The sequence below is a fragment of the Aphelocoma coerulescens genome, chromosome 3 (assembly GCF_041296385.1).
Source record: "Aphelocoma coerulescens isolate FSJ_1873_10779 chromosome 3, UR_Acoe_1.0, whole genome shotgun sequence".
NCBI lineage: Eukaryota > Metazoa > Chordata > Aves > Passeriformes > Corvidae > Aphelocoma > Aphelocoma coerulescens.
Window position 1 is genome coordinate 120,428,120 of NC_091016.1, and position 14,144 is coordinate 120,442,263.

General features: G+C 41.8%; 1 protein-coding gene across 3 annotated transcripts in view; it reads left to right on the plus strand.

Moving 5' to 3' along the window:
- The first annotated feature begins 12,284 nt into the window (after positions 1-12,284).
- SUPT3H (SPT3 homolog, SAGA and STAGA complex component) overlaps positions 12,285-14,144 on the plus strand; it is a 254,792-nt gene continuing 252,932 nt past the window's right edge. Inside the window, exon 1 of one of the 3 annotated variants that reach the window (XM_069011770.1) lies at positions 12,285-12,543. The gene's annotated coding sequence lies outside the window, so the exon portion shown is untranslated. The remainder of the gene's footprint in view (positions 12,544-14,144) is intronic. The other 2 variants (XM_069011769.1, XM_069011766.1) reach the window with 2 other exon arrangements.

Consider the following 14,144-nt stretch of genomic DNA (forward strand, 5'->3'; position numbering starts at 1 on the left):
TGCCAATTTTCAGCTGTTCAGGATGAGCTTTTCAATCCTGAGTCTGCCTCAAGCTGAATTTTTTGGAAACCTGCAGCAGAAATACTTTTGCTGCTCCTAAGATCGGCATTAAGAGAAAACACATTGTTTTACAACATTTTAGGATCTCATCCCAATATCTGTTTCAGAGCTGGGATGGGAAGTTTTACTGAGTAGGAGAGGAACAAGGAGGAAAAAGCAGGTAAGTTCCTTTTGTTATCCCCGACCAAAAGGATCCACCCGAACTTGGCCGAGTTAGAAGCTGCTGAAAATTGTTGAGGTTTTCCTTGCACATGCTCAGTACAGATTGTGGAGCTGACAGCTGAATTCTGCAAAGCCTCCATAGCAGCACTGGGCTTGCTAGACTGGATTGGATCTGTAGTCAGTCCAGTCTGACCAATATTGTCCCTGACAGTAGGCTGCACTGTTTTAGAGAAAAGGATAAGAAACTCTTGAGTCAGCAGACAGAGATGGGATCTATTCCTCCTTTAAGGTCTCATCCTAGTTAATAGTAGCTTATAAAAAATATAATCAGAATGACTGTCAGCAGTTCAGTTTTAAATTGTGTCTTTTAGAAGTCTATAATTCAACCATAAAAATTCCTTACAGGCTGAAATCTGGCTTATACTCTTAGTTCAGAAGTCAAAGTTCTCTAAAGATTTTTTTCAGTAGTCTGTTTTGAAGTGATAGAAAAAATAGTCATGTACAAATTCTGGACATTTCTTTCACAACACACCTCATCATTCAGTTATGATAAGCCTGATAAGTTTTAAACTATTTGTTTCAAATACTGGTCAGGCCCTAGAAGGATCAAGAATAATTAAAATCTTCACCATTAACACTAGACATTCAAATTTGAATAAGGTTCTCTGACCTTGGGATATTAGGAGCATTACGATATTAGGAGCTTATGTGATGTAATACCAAAACCTGTTAGGCTAGTTTACCTTATAAATATTTATGTAATTTATTAAATGCACATATTGAAAAGCAAGGGAGAATCCTTCTGTCTTCTCATGGCAAAACTCATCATGAAGACAGTCACTTAGACGTTCTCCTATTTGAAATATAAGAAGAACGACATAACCTGGAAGTATGCAGGACAAACAAGCAAGAGGTCCTCAGAAGGGGCAAAGCAGATGCAAAACCTTTCTTGGAAGACCACAGCAGCTCTCATTACTACCAAGCTTCCCTTTGTAGTGGAGAAGATAGAGAAGCTCTTCCCATCCCTGGAATGCTTTCAAAGATACTGTGCTTGGCACCCTGAGGTTAGCGTGATTTTTGAGCAGATAAAAGCCCCTTACATGAAAAGGCAGATCCCACCCTCCTTTTTTTTTCTTTTTTTTAAACCTTGGTAAGAAAAGAAAGAAAATCCTTATTCTGTCTGCAGTTCCACTGATTTCACTGGTAGCCTTCATGGAATAAGGGGCTGCTTCACCTAAGAGAAGCAGAGGCAAGACTTTAGCTAACTTGCTGCTTCCAGTTACTCACCTTATCCTTTCATATTTCCATGTCTAAATGTCCATCATGGTAAAGAACATGTCAAGTCTTTCAGCTCATTATTTCCACTACATTTTAGAGAGATGGAATAATTTATATTTTTAGGCATGAAAAAAGGTCTTTCACTGTTTTTGACAATTGAAGAACATGGACTGAGGGAAGCAGAGGAAAGTTCTATTTACTAAACACCACATGTAGATTACCACTGATAGTTTTTCTAAGGAAATTTATGACCTGAGTGGAGTAAATAAACTCCCTTTTTGGTAAAGAATCTGCAGCCAATCATTCATGCTTGCTTAGAGACGTTACTGTTCATGTTGCTTTTATGTGGAAGCCTACAGTAAAGGGTGATGTTATGTCTAAAATAGACAGTTGGCAGCTAAAAAAGAAAAAAAAAAAGCTATTTCTAACATTACTTATCATGAGATTCTTGCTAGATTATGGCACATTCACTCTGGTTCAGGAAAGAAAGAAAAGATAATGACAGGACAATTATAATTCTTGTAACTAATATGTTATCTTCATGCACGCACTTGCATGCCCAGCTCCATTTACTGGCAAGTTATGGCATTTTACACATCTGAAATAAACAGAGAGCTCTTAGTGTGTTCAGAATGTTTAGTAAGTCTGAAAGTTGTTTGCTCTGTATCTCAGAGTAAATGAGAATGGGACAGACACTTCGGTTCTCCTGGCTGCCCACCCTGTATTCCCATACTGCCTCCATGCTCCCTTTCCTCTCTCCATTTTATGTTCTGAGTCCAGTAGAGACATAACTACGTAAGGCAATCAGGAAAACTAAGTGAGAAGAAGAAGAAGTAAGAAGAAGGTACAGATAATGTTTTCAGAAATATTTGTTTCTCATGTACAAGTACATGGCTTTGAGCTCTACCTCTCTTGATTTACACTGGTGTGAAAGGGGAACTGGGCTGTTATTAAGTCTACCTGATTTAATAGATGCACACAATGTGTTGCTTATTTTCTTCTACCACATGTGAAATTATCAATACAGACTTCAGTAATTACACATTCCACAACAAAAGTATTCTGAATTTAAAATGATTAAGTTCCTTTCTGAGTGATGATCCCTTGTCCTTAACTCACCCCAGTGCACTTCAGCATGTAGGCTCTGTAACATTGCTGGGGCTTTGCCTTCTCTAGAAGAACTCCCTGCTTTTGATGAAGGGTGTCTAAAATAGTTTTCCGCCCTCAGATCCACTCAAGTACCAGTAGAAGTAGCTGCCTCACTGGTATGGACAAGGTCAGCTAAGTTCACTGCTTACCGTAGCAAACCATGCCTTGTTGAGGGCTCATGGGATAACTTGCCTGTGTAGGATTTGCCTCAGTGTACAGAAGAATTTGTTACAATAGGTGTTGAACTGACTGACTTTGTCCACACTGGATGAGCAGTTGTTTTCAACAGTGCTCCAAGATGTGTGGAGAGTGGGCAGGCATTTCTGACAGCAGTTGTCAAAAACACGTTGTTTCTCTGGGGTAGGTACCTGCCTACCAAAATATCCATGCTCTAAAAGGCCAGATTCAGTAAGCCTGGGATAGTGCAAAGTCCTCTCTGACAGCACGGCCTGCAACTTTTTGTGCTGGTGTACACTTGAAGGATGTCAGATGATGAGCAGGACTTTTAATGTACAGTCCCTTATCATCTACATCAATACAGAATTGAAGGCCACAAGCCAATTGCCGAAGATTATGCTAATTTAAAGAACAATTAGTGGAAGAAAATACCCATCCTATAAGTAAGTGATCAAAGCTCTCACCATGTAAGGCTGCTGACATAATAAATAAATCTGAATCTTGCAAGTCCTTCACACACTATGTGCTTTTCTGAGCCCATGTGAAAAAATATAAGAAATTTTTTTGCCAAACCCAACGGGGTTGGGTATCTTTACTTCTTAGATGTTCGTTAATAATTGACCAGTTCTGTGGAAACATCATAAAAGAAGTGGATTGTAGCAGAGATTTTCTTTTTCTATGGTATTTATTTTTCAATTACGCAAAGAATAAGCTGGCATATGAGGAAGGAAACTGAAGCAGAAGTTATTTTTCAAGTGGATAAAAGAAGATGCTATTTGTACGGAACAACTTCTAGTTGACCTTTGCAAAAAATGCCATAAAATACTATTTTGGCCACAAATGGAACAACATTTTTAGAAGGATTAATGTTTAATCTGTCTGTCTGTCTATCTGTGCAGGATTTTAAAAAGACTGGAGGAAGCTAGTAGTCCACTTTCACTTATAATTGCATCTGTAAAACTTTAAAACTGCAAGATCTTTCTCTGCTGTGCTGGATGCCATTAGCATTAGCATATTACCACAGAAAAGGAATCAAAGGTAGACGGTGGACTTCATAAGAAATCTTCCAAAAGCCTTCCATCCCTCAAAAACTTTAATTCCCAACAAGATCCTGGCTCTCACAAAACCCACTAAAATATATGAACTGCTCAGTAGGCTCACAGAGTTGATAACAGTCTGACTATTTTTTGATAACGATAAAATCCAGAACTATATTAGATTGGAGAGAGCAATTTTTGAGGAATTTTGAAACCCCGGAGGAATTTTAGAGAGGTCAATCACTACACTTATACTTGGGGGATTTTTTTCTTTTTTTTGAGATGATTTTTTTTGGTCAATGTCTCTTTTTTTTATTTTGGCATTGGTACAGGTTTCTCTCACGCCACATATCCAGTCACACAATATTGCTTGAGTACCATGCAGTCATTCCATGTCTTTTCTGGCCCTGGATGTTAGGTGAACGTGAGCCTTAAAAAATAAAATGGATACTAAAAAATCTAAACACTTTACAAATACTTTTAAAGGGAGGGATAAGAAAGGTAGCAAGCATAGGGAAAGAATCTCTCCAGATTCAAGAGCTCTGTATTGGCAATTTGTAGACATTTCCTAGTAAAAATGCTTTAGCTGATCCCAGCTTTAATACTGGATCCTTGGAAAGGTTGACTGGGTATGTCCTTTGGCTGATCTGAACACACTGCCTATAGTTTAACATCAATGTCCTGACTTTTACATAGTTCAAAATCCATATCTAAATCATTAGTGTATTTTAAAATGGCTCTGTATTTTCCATCATGATACTAACTTGACACTGGCAGAATGGAAATTGGAGAGAAGCTGTGAAGAAATAAAAAAGTATCCTGCTCTGCTTCTCAGCTACAGGAATGACCAAAGCTGCCAAAGAAGCACCTTATACAAAAGGAAGACTGACTAGGCAAGAGGTAAGAATATTCTCTGGACCACTGTTGAAAGCAGTACTTCTTATCCAAAAGAATGATGGAAATATGTAATTGTACCCTTCCTTTAAAACCAGGTCTTGCTGCTTTCCTGTGTGTTACAGATCACACGTTATTTTACATTGGAAGCTTGGTGCTAAAATCTAAAACCTAAGGGCCAAGTTCTGCCCTTAGATACACATGCACCAGTCCAATGAGCTCAAAGAGAGCTGTGTTCATATGTTTAGCAATGGAATTTGGCCCTAAATATTTAAATATTTATTCAGAGAAAAAAAAAAAAAGCTTCTCTGATATATTTGTATCTTGTATCTAATGTACACAGGTTACCACCACTGGGCACCCACCCTGAGAAATAAGAAGTGTTAGAGAACCATAAACTCAGTATTCTACCTGCTCTGCATGGTCAAATAACATTAATTTGCTTCAGAACATTAAGGAAATTAAATCTTTAGCAACCTGTGGCTGATGTTATTTATTCTGCAGCCCAGTAGTAATTTGATGCAAATTGCTGGTGCTATTCCTACATCTCAGGAAAGTACTGTTTTGAACGGACTGATTCTGGAAACTTTCATTATATGACTGTGCAATCCAGAAAGAACTAATGTACTCTGCTTATATTTTTTCTGCAGAGGAAAGCTCAGTCTTCTGGCTAATTCTCACTTATCTTCCAAAGGTTTATGACTGGAATCCAAAATAATCTAACCATGTAATTTGGAAATGGCTAACCTGAGGATCCCACCTGTTCTCCATGGCAAATGACCCAGATGCGTTTTTGCTACAAAGGATTCTGAAACCTGCAAATTTTCCTCTAGCACCATAATGCTCCAATTTGTATATCTAATATAAGTGAAAAGTAACTATATGTAACTGCTGTTTTCCTTGGACAAATGACAGCTAGAGGAGAGCTGAGTTCCAGGTTCAGACACCTAAATTTGGTTGTCTAAAAGTAACTGTTTATATTTATACTAGCTATTTAAGCTCCCATGGTACTCAATAGTGACCTAAGGCTCAATTCACTTGCCTAAAATTAAGCTTCTAATGCCATAACAGCTGCCTTGGGCTACCTAAAAAATCACCACAGAGCTGGCACTTCTGAGTCAGGACCTGTGTGAGGTGCTTTGGAAAGGCAAGTGGAGGGAGACAACATAGCTCAGAGGACTTGACATGGATAACTGAGTGCAGCCCTCACAAATGCAGTCAGTGGCTTCTACAGAGCAAGTCTAATGGACAAACATAGATGTCTGCTTTTGGAAGAACTGCTTTCTTGCCAGCGTTGACCATGGGTTTCCATTGAAACCTACTCCTGATATTGTAGCTGCCAGAATACATCCCAGTTTTAGTGTGATCACTACACTTCCAGTTCAGTCAGGCTTAAGCTACTCTGGTTGTGCATTTTGTGCAGTACAGCAGTTTCAGTGAAATGCTGGCAGGCAGGTCAGCCAGAGTGATGGGCAGGTGTGATTACAGGGATGGTGAGTCTCTCTTTATGTTGTGCTTCAGAGAGTTCCTTGAGATCCATCTGGACATTTAGCCAACACTGCTACCTGCCCCTTAGCTAGAGGAGTCTCTGGCTACTAAGTGCTGGCTCTTTGGATTGCTTGGGAGAATTGGAGCTTTGTCTGCTCTTTACTGCTCTCATCTATAGGTGACAAGGATATCCAGCATACTGCCAGAGTGCTCTTTTCAAAGCTGCATGGATTTTTGGGCACAGTCATATTTGTAAGAAAGACTCTGCACCAAAACTCATTTTCTGTTTTTAGAGACTTTTGTCTGGAGTTCTCTAACCATAGAAGTCCCCCTTGAATATCTCTGGCTATAGAGGTGCAATGCATGATGATGCCAAAATGCCATGACCCTTGTGGGAAGAAAGTAAGAACAAAAACATCTGTGGACTTGTTAAATTCATTAACAGTCATGGCCAGTTGGGCCTTCTGCCCAGGTCTTGCCTCAGCACTAACAAGGTGAGTTAAGAGTGATCCAGGACCAAAAAATTCTTTGCTGCTACAAATCGTGATTTTGGTTTGCTCTGGTGGTTATCTTGGTTGAGATCAAACCTCAAGCATTACTTCAGATTAACATACACAATTATTAGCATAAGCTTCCTTGATTTGTGTGGAAACTCCCAGCCTCATTTGTGAAAGCCATGGTTTTGAAAAGGGCACAGCAAATAAGCACTATGTAAGGTACAGTCTCACTTAGGGCAGCTGATTGGCCAGGCTGGAGGAGTGGCTGCAAAAAAGGTCCCTCTAAAATAGTTTTTCTTCAAGTGCATTGATTCAGATCAGTCAGAAACAAAACTCTGCTTTTATCTTGTTTTATATTTAATTCTGCTGCTTTAATATGCTGCTTACTTAAGGGTGTGCCTACGGGGCTGGCTTCTGAGAGGAGTGTTAATACAGATGCAAAATGGCTACTACAGATCGAAGGTCTTGGTCACAACTGGATTACACAACACAAAGTTCTGTCCTCAAGATCACGCTGCTACCTAATTCTGTCTCTCCAGGTCTTTAATTTCCAGGCATTGGAATTGCCTCAAATCCATTTTGGCATGGAATACATAATTATTTTCATATTGTGCTAGTCTACTCTCCTGCTTTCATCCCCACGAGCCAGGAGTGAATAAGAGTTGGCAACTTCATACTCAGCTATTATATTGCAGAGTACACCTTAATCAGCACCCTAATAAATAGCACGCCCAATTAATTGGGACATTGGCCAGCAAGCCAGTTCCTTTCCCTGAGCTTCAGTGTCTGTAAATGATGGATAAATAGCATTCTTGCTGTTGTCTGTGAGCATATTTGTTGTAATTAACAGGCATGAGCTGGTGTTTGCTGGCATGTGTTTCCTCAGTAGCTCTGCTCACTTTTTAGTAGGCTCCCTGTTTCCATACAGTTACTAAAAATAAATAAAGAACAGATTTCCCTTTCAGTGTTTGCTTAAATCAAGGCAGTCCTTTTGTATTTAAAAAAAAAAAAAAAGTAATCTATCCATTACATCCCTATATGGTTTTGACAATTAAAGGTAGTAATTTAATTAGCATGTTTCTGTTTTGATTAGTACAGTGAAGAGGCCTTTGCCACACCATGGAATAATTTATAATAAAGGGAAAGATTTCTGCTGCAGGTCTCTAATGCTACTTTTTTTGACCAGGGATTGCACGGTGGTTTGCTTTAAAGTGGTATTTCCTTGAGGGAGATCCACAGAAGAACAATCTATTTTTATAAACTGGTATATGCTATGCTTTACTGTAGCCATGTGACAGTTTCTCTTATTTGGACATCCTTTGCCAAAAAAATAAATAAAAATGAACACAGCAAACTTTTCTAATCCCTGCATTCCTCACAGAGTGCTTTAATGGTGACTGAAAAAACTATTGGAAGTAAATGAATATGAAAAAGGAAATGGTACTGGGGAAATCTCAACAAGGGATCTTAAAAACCAGGATGGCTATGGATCAACAAAGGGTAGAAACATCCGTGTAATTAAAGGAGAACATAATTTGTGGGTTATCTGAAAAAAATTGTCTGGGTTGGCATTTACTTTGACTTGTTGGCAGGAGGAAAAGAAACCGCCCTGTACCACTGCATAAGGTTCCTTATTAGTTGTGGCTTCTGCAGAGGCTCCGTCTCCTCTTTGGAGCATGGAGGATTTCTTTCATTACATAATCTGGAATTTTTTTTTTTTTTAATAGATTGATTTTTTTTTCTCCTGTGTGTGCAAATTCTCTTTGCCCCAATGCTTCTATACTGAGGTTATTATGCCGAAGGAATGCAAGCGTCTAGAGTAACAATGGTTCATTTTCCTTTAATGACTTTGTCGACAGGATGGAGACATTTTTGTGGTGTGATGAATTCACTCAGTCTCCCGTTGTGTTTTCTCCACATGCTTTGGAAACTCTCTCTCTCTCCGAGAATTGTGGCCATCCACTCCAGCAAGAACTTCATTACTTTATATTCATTGTATTTAAATGACACCCCAGTGGTACTGACCTCCTGGGATGTTTGATGTAAATTATATGCTATGTAGGGGGAAAATAAAATAGTTTTCTGACTTTTTATGTTCTGCAGAGAAATAAAAAGTGAAAACAAATGACAGAGAAAATCAGGCCTATTCAAAGTGAAACTTTGTAAGCATTATGGTTTGAGCAGACTCCAGTTTGTAAAAGTGCTGAGACAGTTCATAATGACCTCATGATCTGAAAGGTGACCTGAGAAAGGGAAACAATTTTGTATGTGACCTTTTTTGGTTCTGTATAATACATAACAAAAACTTGATCATGTTTTTATTCCCTCTTTGCAAGTATTGTGAGAATACAGACTCAAGCAGGAAGCAGCCACTGCACTTTTACCAGCTAGACAAAGGCACAGTGCTAGAAGGGACACCTCAGTGCTCTTTTCTCCTGTCTTCTAGCAGATTTTCTTGTTTTGACTTCATATTTCATAGCCAATAGGTATCTGTCTTGTTCAATTATTCTGCCAAGAGTTATCACCTATAGAAGTAGCAACGGGGGGGGAGGGGAATGTTCTCTCATCAACCCAGCTCATCATTGGGCAGGAACTTCAATCCCTTATGAACTGGTAACCTCTCACTGCAGGCAAAAGGGTTCTGCACAGCAACACAATTTGTCAGGAAATGTTTCTGTCAGTGCTTTTCAGGCACCTCACCAAGTCACACTGCCTCTACCCAAGCTCCTGGAAGTTATGTAGCTCACACTGGACATGCTTAACCATATTATCCCAGTAGTTCCTGTATTAAAATTGCCATATGGAACTGGCATAGTAATTTCTCTATTTTTTCTACATTTTTATATTAGTCTGTCCTACCAATTCTGAGATATATAAAGATATGCATAGAAATGTCAGCAGTATGCTGCCTTGCCTCCCTCAGTTTAATGTAAGGTTTTGACAAATCACAGAATTTGGCTAAAAACTTGACACGCCTTGAGTTGTTCTGCAGTACCTTTCATAACTTGACAGAATGTTTTGATTCTTCTTTTGGCCAGGAAAATGCTTATCAATAATCCTGCTTTGACTGGGGTTGCCCAGATATTTTAAAATGTGTAACAGGAAACAACATTTCAGGCCATCCTCCTCGCAGCAATGACTTAAGACTTTGCTGTGCAGGCAAGAATCAGCAGCATGAGGCCTCTCATTCTCCAGGATAATATCTTGGTGTTTTGCCCTGCTGCTGTCAGTGCTTGGGCTGGTATCAGCTTTACTTTCATAATCATAAGCAGCAGCAGCAGAAGGGAGAAGGGCTGGCAGCACTCGTCAGCGAGTCACAGAATCACCTCGTCTTTCTGAGGCTGATGTGGGAGGTGGGAACAGGGAGGAAGCAATGCAGAGGGGACTGACAGAGTGTTTATATGAAGTAGCAAGAAGGACGGAGAGTGAGTGGTAGCCAAAAAAAAAAAGTAAGGGCAGCAGAAGTCAGCTGCGGGAAAAAGAAAATAAGATGACTTTCTAATAAACTGGAATTCAGATGGCCCCTAGAGTGTTAAGATTATTGCAGTGGTTGCCAGAGCTTTCTTCTTCCTCCTTTTCTTATCCAGACCCCCAAAGAAGTAAAATGCAGAGATTTACATAAAATTACAAAGTCTCTAAGCTGTCAGTTTCTTAGAATGAATCCTTGTAAAATGATACAAATCCTGCTTGGTGTGTAGGCAGGAATTTTAATTAAAAAGGGTCTAAGGAGGGCAAAGTAAAAGAACATAACTTTTGAAGTTATACACCCCAAAAACTTTTGAGAAAAGTAAGATTATTTTCAAAGCACTAATTGCTACTCCATTTACCATTGGTTGGTCCCATTTATTAGTTCCACTTTATAGCATGGCACACATCAGCCTGTCTCCTAACAAATCTGCATGTGACGAGCGGAACAACCAAACTAAACTCACAGAAAACTATTGTTAGGAGGTGTCCAAGGAAGAAAAGGTTGAGAGGAGAAAGGAAGCATTAAAAGAAAGGAAAGGTGGGTTAATGCTCCAATGACTTGCCTAGTCATGTCCTTCCCCATCAACCTGATGAGTTGGCAGGATTTAGGAAGAGGAAAGCCACCATTGCCAGGAATCAGAGGAAAACATGGGTATGTAACCATGCCAGTGCACTGAATCAGCACAGCAAAGAACAGAATATTTCAGCTGAAAGAGACCTACAACAATCATCCAGTCCAACTGCCTGACCATGTCAGGGCTGACCCAAAGTTAAAGCACGACCAAAGTCAAAGCATAATGACATTGCCCCAATGCCTCTTATACACTGAGAGAGGGAGAGCATCAACCACCTCCCCATAAGCCTGTTTCAGTGTCTGACCACCCTCTCAGTAACGAGATGCTTCCTAATGTCCAGCCTAAACCTCCCTGGCTTCAGTCATGGTTGAAGTAGTACAACTGGGTACTGCTGTAGTAAGGATCCACCGGTATTTCCAAGGGTAAAGACGAACACAGGTTGCTGTTGCTTGCACTGTGTTAGTTTTGAACACCTGTACAAGGCTGTGGCTGTAGAAATGAGGGTGTGCTGGCATCTTTACTGAAGCCAGACACCTGTGTACACCCACCCCTCCCTGCTGCCGGGGGATGCAGCTGTCACTCCCCAAAATCCCCTGGCTTTTTGGACTCAGCAGCCCTGGGGCCCCTTCTCGCTGCCCTTCAGCAATGCCTGGCACTGAGGGGGAAGGAAAAGGTGGCGATGGCCCATCAGGCAGTGCCTTCAACACCATCCCTGGAGGTATTTAAGACAGGATGTGGCACTGAGGGACATGGTCTGGCTGACAAGGTGGTGACTGGTCATAGGTTGGACTCGACAGTATCAGAGGTCTTTTCCAACCTAATTGATTGTGTGGTTCACAGAATCCCAGAACTGTTAGGGTTAGAAGGGACCTTTGGAGACCATCCAATCCAACCCCTCTGCCAAGGCAGGATCACCTGGAGCAGGTGACACAGGGACGCGTCCAGGTGGGTTTGGAGTGTCTCCAGATAGGGACAATCTGCAAAATCCCTGGGCAGCCTGCTGCAGTGCTCTGCCACCCTCAACGTAAAGAAGTTCTTCCTCGTGTCTAGGTGGAACTTATTGTGTTTCATTTCATGGCCACTGCTCCTCGTCCTGTCGCTGGGCACCGTGTAAAGAGCCTGGCACCATCCTCCGGGCAACCGCCTTTAAGTTGGTCACACTCATTCATCCCTGGCGATTCTGCGAGCGGCGAGCCGAGGGACGCGGGGGGAGGCGAGAGGCGAGAGGCGGGAGGCGGGAGGCGGGAGGCGAGAGGCGAGAAGCGGGAGGCGGGAGGCGGGAGGCGGGACGCGAGAAGCGGGAGGCAGGAGGCGGGAGGCGGGAGGCGGGAGAAGCGGCGGCAGCTCCGCCTCGCCCCGGCTCCTCCCCGCGCCCTGGGAGGTGCCGCCGCCCCCGCCTCCATCTGCGGGGCGGCCGCTGTGGCGGAACCGGCTCCTCCCCGGCGCGGGCGGCGCCATTTTACCCCCCCTCCCTCGGCGGCCGTGGCGGCGGTGGCGGGTGGGGGCAACAGCGCGAAGCTGCCGCCGCTTTTCCGTCCCCCTCGTTTCTCGCCTCGGTCCAGGCAGCGCGTGGAGGGGAAGGACCGAGGTTCAGTGCCTGCCCCTCGCTTTTCCCTCTCGGCTGTCCGCACACGGGGTGGGGGGACCGGGCACCACAAGCTGCTCCCACCCTCCTTCCATCCTTCCTCCCCTGCACATCTCAGCCTCCTCCTCCTCATCCATCCATCCATCCATCCATCCCCAGGGGTGAGCCTTTGAGTGAGTCACCAGAGAGGGCACGCAATTAGAGAGTGTGTTGCTATTAATTAACTTAGTGAGGCTGCTCGTTGTTGGGGCCTTCAGGAGCGTTTACGGGGCGGCTCCTGCCCGCGGTACCTGAGGGGCGGGGGGGCCCGGGGGCGCGGGGTTTGCTGGTGGCCTTCAGTGTTACATTGGACCCTGCCCTGTTCGTTTTGTCGTCTCGCAGCTAACCTAGACGGTGTTCCTAGGACTTCTTCTTCCTTTTTTTTTTTTTTTTTTTAATCTTTAATTTTTAAAAAATATTCTTTAAAATTATGTGACAGCGTCCAGGCTTTGGCCTGCAGTACAGTGTGTACTGCTGGGTGTTGTTAATTTCTTCGTGTCACTCTGATGTTGTGAAATGTGACTAGTTTGTAAATTTCCTCTGGAGGAAAGGGATTTAATTTATTCTGCCCGAACAGGTGTGGTGATTCCCTAACTGGAATCCTGTGATATTCCCTAGCTGGAATCTATGCATTTGGCTGCTCTTCCTCGATGAGAAATTTTAGATACGTACATCGATACCCTAACTTGATGTAATTCCTGATATGCCAGAATGTTCACATAAGGTCTATAGTGTTCCTTCTAGAAAGTATTAATCCTTACAGAAATTTCTAGTAAATGCTAAAAGCCAAGGACTGACAGTCCAGAATAACGTTTCTCTGTGTTAGCTGTCAGTGATTTTTCCACTTAGAACATTTTTATACTTCCTGTGTACAGATCGACTGCTTCTAAGTTCCTAGAAATTACACAAATGGATGTTTTGCAGTCAATGACTGCAAAGCACGTATACATGCAAAATATATATTACTGTGTTTGTGAAATGGGAGCAGGAACCTGATGTTGCAGACAATGCAGGTTTGCTGTATGGTATTAGTGTTAATGATTTATTGTGAGACATTTGATTTCCTACAAGTGAATGTGTTTCAAGGTTTACAGCCGTGTTGGTGTTATGCTAAAATTTTCTTTTGAAGTCTTTGATGTAACTCCCACATCGTTCTCTTTCTTGGTACAGGCCTTGCTTTCCCTTTGGCTTAAGGGAGAAGTGCTTACTTGGCAGGATGCACCCACTCTCTCTCCCTTTTTGCATATCTTTCTTCACTGTTGACCAGTGGTATGGAAAGCAGTGTCAGTCCTTTTGTTAACTTTGGTGGACTTTACACAGGCTCCTATTTGCATGTTACTAATATACAAATCACATTCTTTTTATTTTGGTGCCTTTCTATCCTGTGTATTGTTGCTGTCTAGGAGGGAATGTTGATGGTAAAAGTAGCTTTTCCAACTGTAACAGGATAAATTTATGTTTTTTTGAAAGCCCTATCTCTGCTTGTGAAAGTTTGAAAAAGTTGGATAAAGAGCTTCTTAGCTGTGATGATTCTGAAGAAAAGTTTGAGGTCTTAACCCAAATATAAACCAGCAGGAGGAAAAACTAAAAGTTGTGTCTCTGAGAAGTAAACAAGAAATCATTTAGTGGCATTTAACTTGTGATTTTTGAATCAATGGATTTGAAGACATTACTTAAGGTTTCACAGGATTCTGTAGCCTTTAGAGCCTCTGACTGTCATAACCAGCAGAATTAC